Below are 14224 nucleotides of genomic sequence, written 5' to 3' on the forward strand. Positions count from 1 at the left end.
AGAAATCAAGGAAACAGTCCTATTCACAATTGCATGAAAAAAGGAAAATGACAAGGAATGAATTCTTCCAGGGAGGTGAAAGATCAGTAGAATGAAAACTATAAGACATTAATTAAAGAAAGTGAAGACACAAAAAATGTAAATATATTTCATGCTCTTGGACTGGAAGAGTTAATGTTAAAAATGACTATAAAACCCAAGGCAATTAACAGATTCAATGCAATCCCTATAAAAATTCCATGGCATTAATTCTGTGGCATTTTCCACAGAAACAGAAGAAATAATCCTGAAATATATATGGAATGACAAAGACCCTGAAGCTAAAACAATCTTGACAAAGAAAAAAGCCTGAGGTATCACACTATACCTGATTTCAAACTATACTACAAAGCTATAGTAATGAAAAGAGTATGATATTGGCATAAAAACAGACATACAGGGGAGCCTGAGTGGCTTAGTCAGTTAAGCATCCGACTTTGGCTCAGGTCATGATCTCGTGGTTCGTGGGTTCAAGCCCCATGTCAGTCTCTGTGCTGACAGCTCAGAGCCTGGAGCCTACTTCAGATTCTGTGTCTCCGTCTTTCTCTCTCTCTGCTCCTCCCCTGCTCACACTCTGTCTCTCTCTCTCTCTCAAAAATAAATAAACATTAAAAAAAAACAGACACACAGATCAACAGAACAGCATAGAGTCAAGAAATAAAACTATCCATTTATGGTCAATTTCTGTCAAAGGATGCAAGAACATACAATATGGAAAGGAAAGTCTCTTCAGTAAATGGTGCTGGGAAAATTGGACAGCTACATAGAAAAAACTGAAATCGTGGGAAAATAGAACCTTTGGAGCCATACAGATTTTGTCATGTATCATAATGTTAATTTTGCATGTTTTGGATTCTCTACTGAAGATTTTGCTTAAAAAAATTCAGGGAAAGAGTAAAGAAGGCAGAGTTGTAGGAGGATCTTATCAGTGCTTTGTCCCTCAAACACAGCTAAATAATTATCAAGTCATTCTGAACACCCAGGAAAACTATCTGAGGACTGAGGGAACAAACTGCACATCTAGAGGGAGAAAAGAGAAAACACTGTGGAAGGCAGGAGGTGTGGAGACATGATGTGAGGGAGAAAACAATCATGGATAGTGCAGAAGGGAGGGAGCCCTGATCACAGAGAGAAGAGAGAGACGGGGGGGGGGGGGGGGGAGAGAGAGAGAGAAGAGAGAGAGATAAAGTAGCACTGAGGAGACTACACAAGAAAAACACCTCCCCCAAAACATTGACTGGAGAAATGAGAAGGGCTGATTATTGCAAGTTTTTACAAGCAGCTGAGCTCAAAGTCTAAAATTTTAGAAGTCTTCATGATCACCCGTTCTGAGGATCCCCTGGATCACACTGGGAGAGACTTTCTGCACCCAGTGCATTTGGAAGAGGTGACACTGCCTCTCAGGAAACAAAAGAGCCAGTGGGTGCCAATGAGCTGCCCGATTAATGAGCATACAGAGACACACCTGCTGAGAACAGCTACCTGGATGCCAAATGTTTGCTTTACCATACAATCCAAGCCCACGCGTGGTCATGCAACTACTTTTCTAGGACAAACCAGTACTAGCCAAAGCACAGCAAGAGCCTCCCCCAGAGGATCAGCATGGATCTGTGCCATGCCAGGTCCCTAAAATTTGCAGTTCTGAAACACAGTTGCACACCTGAGATAAAACAAGAGAACTGGGCTGCTAGGAATCAAGACAACTTCGACATTGACAGGATAAAGGTAGTAATCTGACAGAAACCTGGGACACAAGATGAGAGATTGTTCACTCTTCTGTGAGCGATTCCTGCACAGTGGCAGACGTGAACTCCTTTATCCAGGTAAGAGGGCAGGCTGACTCCATTTTTCAAACTTCACATGAGCATGGACAGACTTTATCAAGCGGCACAGAGCACACAGAGGAGGTTTGAGCCTCTTAAAACAAGCTCCACACCACTGTGCTGTGCAGGTGCCTTTTTACTGGGGAAAGTGTGATTGAGAGCCAGAACAGTAGCAGGTATCTCTTCCAGAAGACCAGCACAAAACCCCCACACAACAGGTACACTGACCACAGAGTGCTGCAAAGTTCAGCTGTAGTGGAAATAGGACCAGAAAAACTTTCCTAACACACAAAAGACAGAGTCTTAGACAAAATTCCAAGACAGAGGAATTCATCTCAAAAGAAAGAACAAGAGGAGGTTGAGGTCCTGGTGGTAATCAAAATAGATAAAAGTAATATGCCTAAACCAGAATTTAAAACAACATAAGAATACTGGCTGGTCCTGAAAAAAGCATAGCAATAGAGACTATTACCTAAAAGATGACAGACCTAAAAACTAGCCAGGCCAAAATAAAAAATGCTGTCACTGAGATGCAAAACCAACTGAGAGTAATGACAACAAGGATGGAAGAAGTAGACGGAGGAATAAGTGACACAGAGAATGAAATTATGGAAAAATGAAGCTGAAAAGAGGGAAAGAAAAATATTGGATCATGAATAGACTTAAGAAAATCAGTGACTCCATAAAGCATAATAGCGTTCACATTATAAGAGTCCCACAAGAAGAAGAGAGAGAAAAAAGGGCAGAAAGTTTATTTGACCAAATTATACCTGAAAACTTTCCTAATCAGGGGAAAGAAACATAACTCTGAATCCAGGAGGCACAAGAACTCCCATCAAAATAAACAAAAGCTGGCCAACACCAAGACACACTGTAGGTAAAATTTGTAAAATACAGAGATAAGGAAAGAATCATGAAAGCAGCAAGGGAAAAGAAATCCCTAACTTACAAGGAAAGACACATCAGGTTAGCAGCAGATCTCCCCACAGAAACCTGGCAGGCCAGAAGGCAGTGGCATTATATATATATATATATATATATATATATATATATATATATATATATATATATATATATATTGTGCTGAAGGGGAAAAATTTGCAGCCAAGAATAATATAACCAGAAAGGTCGTCATTCAGAATAGGAGACATAAAGAGGTACCCAGACAAACAAAAACTAAAAGAATTCATGACCACTATACCAGCCCTACAGGAAATACTGAAAGAAATCTTTTGAGTGGTAAAGAAAGACCAAAAATAACAAAGACTAGAAAGGAACAGAGAAAATTTCCAGAACCAACCACTTCTCAAATAATACAATAGCATTATATTCATATCTATCCATAATCACTCTGAATCTAAATGAACTAAATGCTCCAATCAAAAGATATAGGATATCAAAATGGATTAAAAAAAAAAAAACACATGTATATGCTGTCTGTAAGAGACTCATTTTAGACCTAAACAAACTTACAGATTAAAAGTGATGGGATGAAAAACCATCTCTCATGCTAACAAACATCAAAATATAGCCAAACTAGCCACACTTAAAACTACATTTTAAACCAAAGACTATAACAAGAGATAAATAATGGAACTATGTCATAATAAAGGGAATTATACAACAGGAAGATCAAACAATCATAAATATTTCTGCCCCAAACTTGAAAGCACCCATATATCTATATATATAAATTAATAACAAACATAAACTGGGACACCTGGGTGGCTCAGTCAGTTAAGTGTCCAACTCTTGATTTCGGCTCAGGGCATGATCTCACAGTTCATGAGATCAAGCCCCACATTGGGCTCTGCACTGACAGCGAGGAGCCTACTTGGAATCATCTCTCTCCCTCTCTCTCCACCCTTCCCTCGCTCTCTCTCTCTCACAGTAAATAAACATTAAAAAAATAACAAACATAAAGAAACTCATTGATAATAACACAATCATAGTAGTGGATTTCAACACCCCACTTAGATCAATGGACAGCTCATCTAGGCAGAAAACCAACAAGGAAACCATGGCTTCAAATGACACACTGGACTAGATGGATTTAACATATACAATCAGAACATTTCACCCTAAAGCATTAGAACACACATTCTCTTCAAATGCACATGTGACAGTCTCCAGAATAGATCATATACTGGGTCACAAATCAGCCTTCAACAAGTAGAAAAAGATTGAAATAATACCATGTATATTTTCAGACCACAATGCTATGACACTTGAAGTCAACCACAAGAAAAAATGTAGAAAAGACCATACATACATGGAGATTAAAGAAATCCTTGTAAAGAATGAATGGGTTAACCAGGAAATCAAAGACGATATAAAAAAAAAACTTAGAGACAAATGAGAATGAAAACATAACAGGCTGGAACCTTTGGGATGTAGCAAATGTGGTCATAAGAGGGAAGTATATAACAATATAGGCCTACATCAAGAAAATAACATTCAAATTCACAACCTAAACTTATACCTAAACGAGCTAGAAAAAGATAAGCAAATAAAGCCTAAAGCCATCACAAGAAGGTAAATAATAAAGATTAGAGAGCACAAGTAAACAGTATAGAAACAAATAAAAAAACCTACAACAAACCATCAAAACTAAGAGGTGGTTCTCTGAAAGAATTAATAAAATTGATAAACCCCTAGACAAACTTATCAAAAAGAAAAGAGAAAGGACCCAATAAATAAAATTACAAATGAAATAGGAGTGATCACAGCCAACACAACAGAAATGCAAACAATTAAAAGAGAGTATTATGAAAAATTGTAAGGGAATCCAGGCAATCTTTAAGAAATGGACAAATTCCTAGAAACATACAAACTACCAAAACTGAAACAAGAAATAGAAAACCTGAACAAAAACATAAGCAGCAAAGAAACTGAGTCAGTAATCAAAAATCACACAACAAACAAAAGCCCAGGGCCAGGTGGCTTTGAGGGGAATTCTACCACATGTTAAAAGAAGAGTTAAAACTTGTTCTTCTCAAAGTGTTCCAAAAATAGAAATGGAAGGAAAAGTCCAAATTCATTCTATCAAGTCAGCATTACCTTGATTCCAAAATGAGACAAAGACCTCACTAAAAACGAGAATTAAAAGCCAATATCCCTGATGAACATGAATGCAAAAATTCTCAACAAGATTCCAGTAAATTGAATCCGATAGTACATTAAAAAAAATTATATTCACCACAATCAAATGGGATTTATATCTGGGCTGCAGGGCAGTTTCAGTTTTTGCAAATCAAACAACATAATACACTACATTAATAAAAGGAAGGGTAAGAACCATATGATCCTCTCAATAGGTGCAGAAAAAGCATTTGACAAAATACAGCATCCATTCTTGATAAAAAACCCTCAACCAAGTAGGTGTAGATGGAACATAACTCGGCATCATAAAAGTCATATACTACAGACCCACAACTAATATTATTGTCATTGGGAAAAAATAGCATTCAGGAACAAGAAAGGGATGTCTACTCTCACCATTACTATTTAACATAGTACAGGAAGGCTTAGCCTCAGGAATCAAAAACAAAAAGAAAGAAAAAGCATCCAAATCAGTAAGAAACATGTCAAACTTCCACTACTTGCAGATGACATTATACTGTATGTAGAAAACCCGAAAAACTCTGCCAAAAAATTGCTAGAATGCATGAATTCAGCAAAGACATGGGATATAATATCAACATACAGAAATCTGTGGCAATTCTGTACACCAATAATAAAGCAGAAGAAAAAGGAATGTTTCCATTTACAATTGTACCAAAATCAATTAACAGACCTAGGAATAAACCTATCCAAAGAGGTAAAACATCTGTATTCAGAAAACTTATGAAAGAAACTGAAGAAGACAGAAAGAAATTGGAAAAAATTCCATGCTCCTATTTTAAAGAAAAAACGTTGTTAAAATGTCTATACTAGCCAAAGCAATCTACATGTTTAATGCAAACCCTATAACAATACCACCAGCACTTTCACAGAACTAGAAGAAACAATCCAAAAACTGATATGGAACCACAAAAGACTGCAAATAAATAGTCAAAGCAATCTTGAAAAAGAAAAACTGGAGGCATCACGATTCTGGATGTGAAACTATATTCCAAAGCTGTGGTGATCAAAACAGTATGGTACTAGAACAAAATAACAGTATGGAGTTTCCTCAAAAACCTAACAACAGAACTTCCCTACGATCCAGCAATGGCATTATTAGGTATTTACCCAAAGGATACAAAATACAGATATGAAGAGGTACATGCACCCCAATGTTTATTGGCAGCATTATCAACAATAGCCAAACTATGGAGAAAGTGCAAATATCCATTCACTGGTGAATGCATAAATCAGATGTGGTATATATATAAGGAATGGAATATTGCTCAGCCATCAAAAAGAATGGACTCTTGCCATTTGCAATGTCATGGATGGATCTAGAATGTATTATGCTAAGTGAATAAGTCAATCAGAGAAAGACAAATACCATATGATTTCACTGATATGTGCAATTTAAGAAACAAAACAGATGAACATTTGGGGAAAAGGGGGAGAAAGATAAGAGAGGGAAACAAACCAAAAAAGCCTATTAACGATAGAGAATAAACTGAGGGTTGATGGCAGGAGGTGAGTAGGAGATGGACTAGATGGGTGATGAGTATTAAGGAGAGCACTTGTGATGAGCCCTGGGTTTTGTATGTAAGTGATCAATCACTGAATTCTACTCCTGAAACCAATACACCAATATTGTACTGTACATTAACTAAAATTTAAATTAAAAACAAAACAAAAAAAGTAACCCAGACTCTTAAATACAGAGAAGAAACTGGTAGTTGCCAGGGAAATTAACGAGGGTGGGTAATGGGTGAAATAGATAAAGGGAATTAAGCATACACTTATCTTGATAAGTACAGAGAAATGTATAGAATTGTTCAATCACTATATTGTAAACCTAAAACTATAATACTGTATGTTAATTATACTTGAATTAAAAAAATTACAAATGCCAATAATCCAACTAAAGCAAGATCAATCTCACTTAGAACTGAAATGCAAACAAGCAAACAAAGTCTCAGAAGCATAGAGCAGAATAGTGGTCACCAGAGGTGGGTGGAGGAGGAAATGTGGAGGTTGCCAAAGAGTAAAGTTTCAGTTATTAAAGAATAAGTTCTAGAAATATAGTTAGTGTATGGTGACTATAGTTAACTATATTGTATTGTATACTTGAAATTCGTATTGTATACTTGAAATTTGTTAAGAGGGTAGATCTTAAGTGTTTTCCTTTCCAAACATACACAAAAGAAAATGTGCATATACATATATACATGTGTATATACATATATATATGTATACATACATACATATAATTCCTATTTGTCAGATATAAAGTTGAGAAAAAAAAATTTCAACTCTACTGTGAGAATTCTGTTTCCACTGAAGGAAGAACATTCTTACTATAGATTAGAAGCCTTACTATAGATTACTATAGGGCTTCAATGGGACTTACTGTATAAATACAACTTGTTTGTACTCAGAAAGTCTAATTAGATTAAGTAAGCTATAAAGCCACAAAAAAAAAAAAAACAACACATTTAAATTAAATTGAACCAAAGTAACTAGAACCCTCAAATCAATATTTCTTCTCTGTTATTTTTTTGGTAAAAACAAGCCAATGACAGTAAGTCAAACTCATATCACAGAAATATTTAATAAAGTAACATGCAATGATATCTTTGGCTGATTGTATACACACAGCACAGTTGTATCATTTTACAGATCTGAATAATGCAAATTTCATGGTTTAAAGAAATGATTACCCCCTGGCTCTGCAGTTTCCTAAGAGACAAATTTAATTATATTCACCAGATGGTACTTAATAAGATAGGAGTATACTGAAACCTTTTAAAAAGATGTTTAACCAACAAGAATTGAACTATAAAAGGATTTTCGAGTTAACCACAAATTTACCAGAAGATTCAATTAACCAGAACACCTCAATCATAATGTTTTGGTTTAGTAGAGGCTTTATTGTAAATAAAGAGGCAAAACTCACTTTACCTGGAAATACTGCATGCAAATCACATTTTCATTCCTTCATAATTCTAAGTTCTTCAAATACTGGATCCCATCTTTGGGAATATTTTCTAGTACCTAGCTGGCAACCAACTTAGATAAGTAATTCAATTAAATTCTATTTTAAATGTATTGTGAAATACAATAAATACCAAGGAATTGAATTCTGTGTATTCTATAATAAAGAGCACAAAGTTACTTGAAAATTAAGTAGTATGTAAATTCAACTATTTGGGACAAATGCTACTTACCCTCCTACCTAGATTTTCAGCTTTCAAAGATGAGTGTCAAAGTAAGCTAAAAAAATCATCATCTCTCTAAGATTAATAAAAAAGAGAAAGAACACTAATAGTTAACAAGTATGTAGAGAAGTGGGTCTATCCCAGACTGCTAATGAAAATTAATAAAACATTACCAGGTGCTTATAACAGTGCCTCTTATAACAGTGCCTCACACACATACAAGAGGAATTCAGGAAATATTTTTGATTAAATGAGTACTACCTTTATGCATTTCGATTTGGCACTGTATTGATATATATTTTTTAAATTTCTTTTAACATTTATTCATTTTTGAGAGAAAGAGACAGAGCACGAGTTGGGGAGGGGTAGAGAGAGAGGGAGACACAGAATCTGAAACAGGCTCCAGGCTCTGAGCTGACAGCACAGAGCCTGATGAGGGGCTCAAACTCACAAGCCATGAGATCATGATCTGAGCCAGAATCGGACACTTAACCTACTGAGCCACCCAGGCACCTCACTATATTGATATTTTTTATGCTTTCTGGCCTACAATTCCATTTCTAGAAATTTAAGTAAATATTGATAGATGAACATAAAGATTTGTGTACAGGGTATTTTATCAAAGTACTGATTATAATAGCAAAATAACTGGAAATATGCTAAGTTTCCAAAAAATTATGTAAACTGTAGTTTGATAATGGTACATTCATATATCCAATTATTTATGCCACCATTAAGAATTCTCTCCAATGTCATCCAACTAGTCAGTGGTGGAGTCAGAATTCAGATTCAAACTTACATATATTTCTCTAAGAATGTAGATAAATCTGAGGTGACTTAAGACTAGAAAAGATAAAAAGTACAATAGGGAACAGGGCACTGGGTGAGGGGTTGCTATTAGCACAGTCTCAGTAGGCAGTATGAGTTTGGCTAAGGGCCAGGTCCCCAGGAAGACGGCAGGGAACCAGCTTTCTGCGATCCTAGAGACAAGAGAGGAAGAGGGGTTCTATCAGACGACTTATGGGGGTTTCACAGAGGAATAAGGAGATAATGAGTATCAAGGGCACCAGTCAAACACAGAGGATTAGGTGGACTAGGACTCTGACATCAATGAAGGGGATGAACCATTCAGGGATAGAGAAGCAGAAGAGCCAAGAAGGAAGCTCTGAATAGTTACCAAAGCAATAAGGAGCCTCTCAAGAGCCTGAGGACTCGAAAGGTCAGCACTCCAGCTGGTAGCTCTCAGAAGGCCTGAGAAGACAAGGCACTACTGCCACTAGAACTAGAGGAAGATGGCTCTGACAGAATTCCATGCATCAGTCTACAGGTGAGCATACATTACAGACATTCCTTTGGGTACAGGGGAGAACAAGATCAGAGGAGTTCAACTTATGTACACTGGAGACATATGAACAGCTCGAGGCTGGCAAAAAGCAAGTACAGAAGAAGTGGAAGTGCCCTAGACCCATAAACACCTATCATTCGGTGACAGTGCCACTTGTTGGGGAGCCAGGTCCTAAAGAAGAGAATGTGAATGTGGAAGGACTGGATACTGCTCCCGTCGCTTCTGCACTGACTACCCATGACAGCCCTGAACCCATCATGCCTCCTGCTTGCTGCTCCCATACCTTCACCACTTTTAGTGATTATACATTCAAGGAATGATGTCCTCTAGGGTAGCTCCCAAAGGTCCCTGTTCCGGAGGTCTGCCCTGTGACCCATGACCCAACCCTGCACATGGACCGTGTCACAGACATCAGCTGTGCCACTGCTTGAGCCTTCAAGATTATCAAGTAGTAGAGCACTGCCCAGAGGCTGTCACCCACTGACTCAGTACTGGGCCCTGGCCCACCAGATCCCAAGCCCCTGGCTGGCTCTGGGACACAAGCCTACCACCAGAAAATTATAGTCAAATAAAGAGATGTTTAGTCCTTAGAAACTTCTTTCCTGCCCTGACTTGGGGCTCTTAATGTTCCCCCTCCTCTCCCTGCTTCTCCCCTTTGTCATCTCTGAACTTTTCCCAAAGTTCTCCTGGTTTTTTGGGGGGGATGAGCTTAGGAATCCCCCGGACTTACACCAATGGGTTAACAAGGCATAAAGAAATACAAAGTCATAACATGTTCACACACAAGTTTGGGTACACTAGATTGGCACCCCAAGAATAGGAGGGTGCAAAGGCAACCTGAGAATAGGGAGGCACAAAGGCACCAGGAACAGGGCGGTGCAAAGGCACCCCAAAATAGAGACGGGGTGCAGAGCCCCCAGAATAGAGAGGGAGAGGCAAAGGCCTAAAATAGGAACGGGCACAAAGGTGCCCAATATATAGGTATATAAAGTAAACAAGATTAGATATTCAGGGTGGAAGCACCCCCAATTTAGTACTGTAGCAGAAAAGCTGCTTTCAGAAGAGGATAGGACCAGGTTAGGTAAACTGGTAATTAGACTATGGACCCCTGCACTGCAGGCAAAGCAGCCCAGAGCAGAGATGGTTAACAAAAGGCGCCTTATTAACCCTGATGTTATTTCCCCTATCTGTCTCATCCACTAGGCTAGCTAAAATAAACAGAGATGCTGCCTCATATCCCCTGTAAAGAACCTTCCTCCCAACTGCCCGGTGCCCGGATTTTGTTTTGTATTAACCCAAACCCCTAACCATGAATATCTTCAAGAACCCCTTTCCCTCAAGTCCACAAGTTAATGTTCACAGATTCATTGTCCCTTTGTGCATGTCCATCGCCATGTTTGTAAGCCTTCTGATTCTAATAAAAACGGGACAAGGACCCTTATTCGGGGCTCTTGTCTTTTCCCAGACATTATCCATCTCTCACTTTCAATCCTGCGTCCTGCTCTTTTGCTAGACAAGAGAGAACTCTAGACACATAGTCTACGACAGTTTTATTTGTGTTTTTTAATCTAATAAAAGAGAAAGATCCCCTTAAAAAAAGTACAATGGCAAGGAGAAATCAATAACCACAATTAGATATGATAGACTGGATCAGTAAGATTTAAGTTAAACAGGCATAACTGTCCCTAGTGTACATGCATAAGTACAGATTGGAAAAAGACATAGCTTACCAGTAGCCCATGTAAAGAGGTTGAATTAATTTTAGAGAACTCCAACTTCACTATGTCATGGTTAAAGGTAAATTATAAGCAAGGTTGACTGTAGGGACACTTAAATATAAATATAAAAATGAATGTGTTCTTAGATAGTATAAATAGAAATATATTACCTAGAACAAGAGAAGTCAGAATCTGACTCTATTCTATAGTTGTCAAAATACATCTGTTAGAAAACACTAACTATGCTACATATTTTTGGCAAAGAATGATCATTATACACAAGAACTCCAATTTATGGTATATGAGGATTAAAGTTAATAATATACTTATCCAGTATGCAAAATTAGTTAAAGTATAACTGAAATATGCAGTGTTGTTTTATGCAAGAGGGATGAGAGTTTTTCTGTATAGCACCAACGGAAGAGCAGGAAAGCAAATGGATAGAAATTATTATGAGACAGGTTTGTGTTTGACATAAGGAAAGACCTTAGGTAAAATGAGAGCTGCCAGAAAATGGATGGACTGCCTTAGGTTCTTTTATCCAGAGTTTCATTATTGTAAAAAATAAATGGCCACTCTGTGTGCCTATCATAGAGAGGATTACAGAACCATACAGAAGACTAAACTAGAAAATATCCAAGGTCACTTTCAAAACTGAGATCTTAATGAATTTCTTAAACAAAGGTTTGCAAATATCAGGTATGCTCACATAAATTTGTTGAGAAAAAAATCAAACTGCTTATAATTACTAAGCCCCTGTATATTGTTATTCATTAAGAAAAATTAGTAACTTTTTTTTTTCCATTGAAGTTAGGATTTTAGATGCTTTATTTTTATTCCAACTTTTATTTAAATCTTAGTTACTTACATACAGTGTAATACTGGTTGCAGGAGTAGAATTTAGTGATTTGTAACATACATATAACACATAGTGCTCTTCATAAAAAGTGCCCTCCTTAATACCCATCACCCATTTAGCCCATACCCCACCCACCTATCTCCATCAACCCTCAGTTGGTTCTCTATCATTAAGTCAAATGGTTTGTTTCCCTCCCTTTTCCCCCATGCTACATATTGATCTATTTTGTTTCCTAAATTCCACATATGAGTGACATCACATACTATTTGTCTTTCTCTGATGGACTTATTACTGCTCAGCATAATACATTCTAGCTCCATCCATATACTTGCAAATAGCAAAATTTCATTCCTTTTGATGGCTAAGTAGTATTCCATCATATATATACAATTTCTTTATCCAGTCATCAGTCGATGGACACTTAGGCTCTTTCAATAGTTTGGCTATTGTTGATAATGTTATTAAAATCAGGGTGCATGTTGCCATGAATTAGTATTTTTGTATCTTTTGGATAAATACCTAGTAGTGCAATTTCTGGGTCATAGGGTAGGTTTTAACTTTTTGAGGAAATTCCATACTGTGGCTGAACCAATATGAATTCCTACCACAGTATAAGAGCATTCCCCATTTGCCACAATCTTGCCAACATCTCGTTTCCCGTGTTGTTAATTTTAGCCATTGTGAAAGGTGTGAGGTGGTATCTTATTGTGGTTTTGACTGGTATTTCCCTGATGATGAATGATGACGATCTTTTCATATGACTGTTAGCCACCTGGAAGTCTTCTTTGGAGAAGTGTCTATTCATGTCTTTTGCACATTTCTTCACTGGATTGTTTTTTTTGGGTGTTGAGTTTGATAAGTACTTTATAGATTTTGCATACTAACCCTTTACCTGATAAGTCATTTGCAAACATCTTCCCCCATTCCATGGGCTGCCTTTTAGTTTTGTTGATTGTTTACTTCACTGTGAAGAAGCTTTTTATCTTGACGAGATCCCAATAGTTCATGTCTACTTTTGTTTACCTTTTCTCCACTGACATGTTTAGTAAGATGCTCTGGCCAAGGTCAAAGAGGTGGCTGCCTGTGTTATCTCATCAGTTTGATGGTTTCCTGTCTCACATTTAGGTCTTTCATCCATTTAGAATTTATGTTTGTATATGGTGTAAGAAAGTGGTCATTTTCTGCCTGTCAATGCCCAGTTTTCCCAACACCATTTGTTGAAGAAACTGTCTTTTCCATCAGATATTCATTCCTGCTTTATCGAAGATTAGTTGACCATATAAATGTGGGTCCATTTCTGGGTTTTCCATTCTGTTCCATTGATCTACATATCTAGTTTTGTGCCACTACCATACTGTCTTGATGACTACAGCTCTGTAATTCAGCTTGATGTCTGAAATTGTGGTGTCTCCAGCTTTGCTTTTTTTTCAGGACTGCTTTGGTTATTGAGTCTTTTATGGTTCCACGAAAATTTTAAGATTGTTCTAGCTCTGAGAATAATTCTGGTGTATTTTGATAGGGGTTGCAGTAAATGTTTAAGTTGTTTTGGTTATTATAGACATTTTAACAATATTTATTCTTCTAATCCATGAGCATGGAAAGTATACCATTTCTGTGTGTCCTCTTCAATTTCTTTCATAACTATTCTATAGTTTTCAGAGTACAGATCTTTTACCACTTTGAGTATGTTTTTTCCTAGGTCTATTATTGTTTTTACTGTAACTGTAAATGGGGTTATTCCTTCATTTCTTTTTCTGCTGCTTCATTATTGGTAAATAGAAATGCACCATATTTCTGTATGTGGATTTCTTTTCCTGCAACTTTGCTAAATTCATGTGTTAGTGATGGCAATTTTTTGGAGTATTTCAGGTTTTCTACATAGAGTATCATATCATTTGCAAACAGTGAAAGTTTGACTTCTTCCTTGCTGATTTGGATGCAATTTCTTTTTGTTGTCTGATTGCTGAGGCTAAGAGTTCCAGTACTATATTAAATAATAATGAGTGGACATCCATGTCTTGTTCCTGACCTTAGAGGAAAAGCTGTTTTTCCCCATTGGGGATGATATTAGCTGTGGGTCTTTCATATATAACTTTTATGATGATGAGGTAGGTTCAATC

General features: G+C 37.1%; 1 protein-coding gene and 1 pseudogene across 3 annotated transcripts in view; one reads left to right on the plus strand and one right to left on the minus strand.

The window, feature by feature from the left end:
• Positions 1 to 14224, minus strand: part of APOOL (apolipoprotein O like) — a 122988-nt gene that overhangs the window by 69776 nt on the left and 38988 nt on the right. The gene's annotated exons all lie outside the window — the stretch shown is intronic.
• On the plus strand, positions 8904 to 10099 carry LOC145713840 (vacuolar protein sorting-associated protein 72 homolog pseudogene; annotated as a pseudogene).

The sequence above is a fragment of the Panthera onca genome, chromosome X (genome assembly GCF_046562875.1).
Source record: "Panthera onca isolate mPanOnc1 chromosome X, mPanOnc1 haplotype 2, whole genome shotgun sequence".
NCBI lineage: Eukaryota > Metazoa > Chordata > Mammalia > Carnivora > Felidae > Panthera > Panthera onca.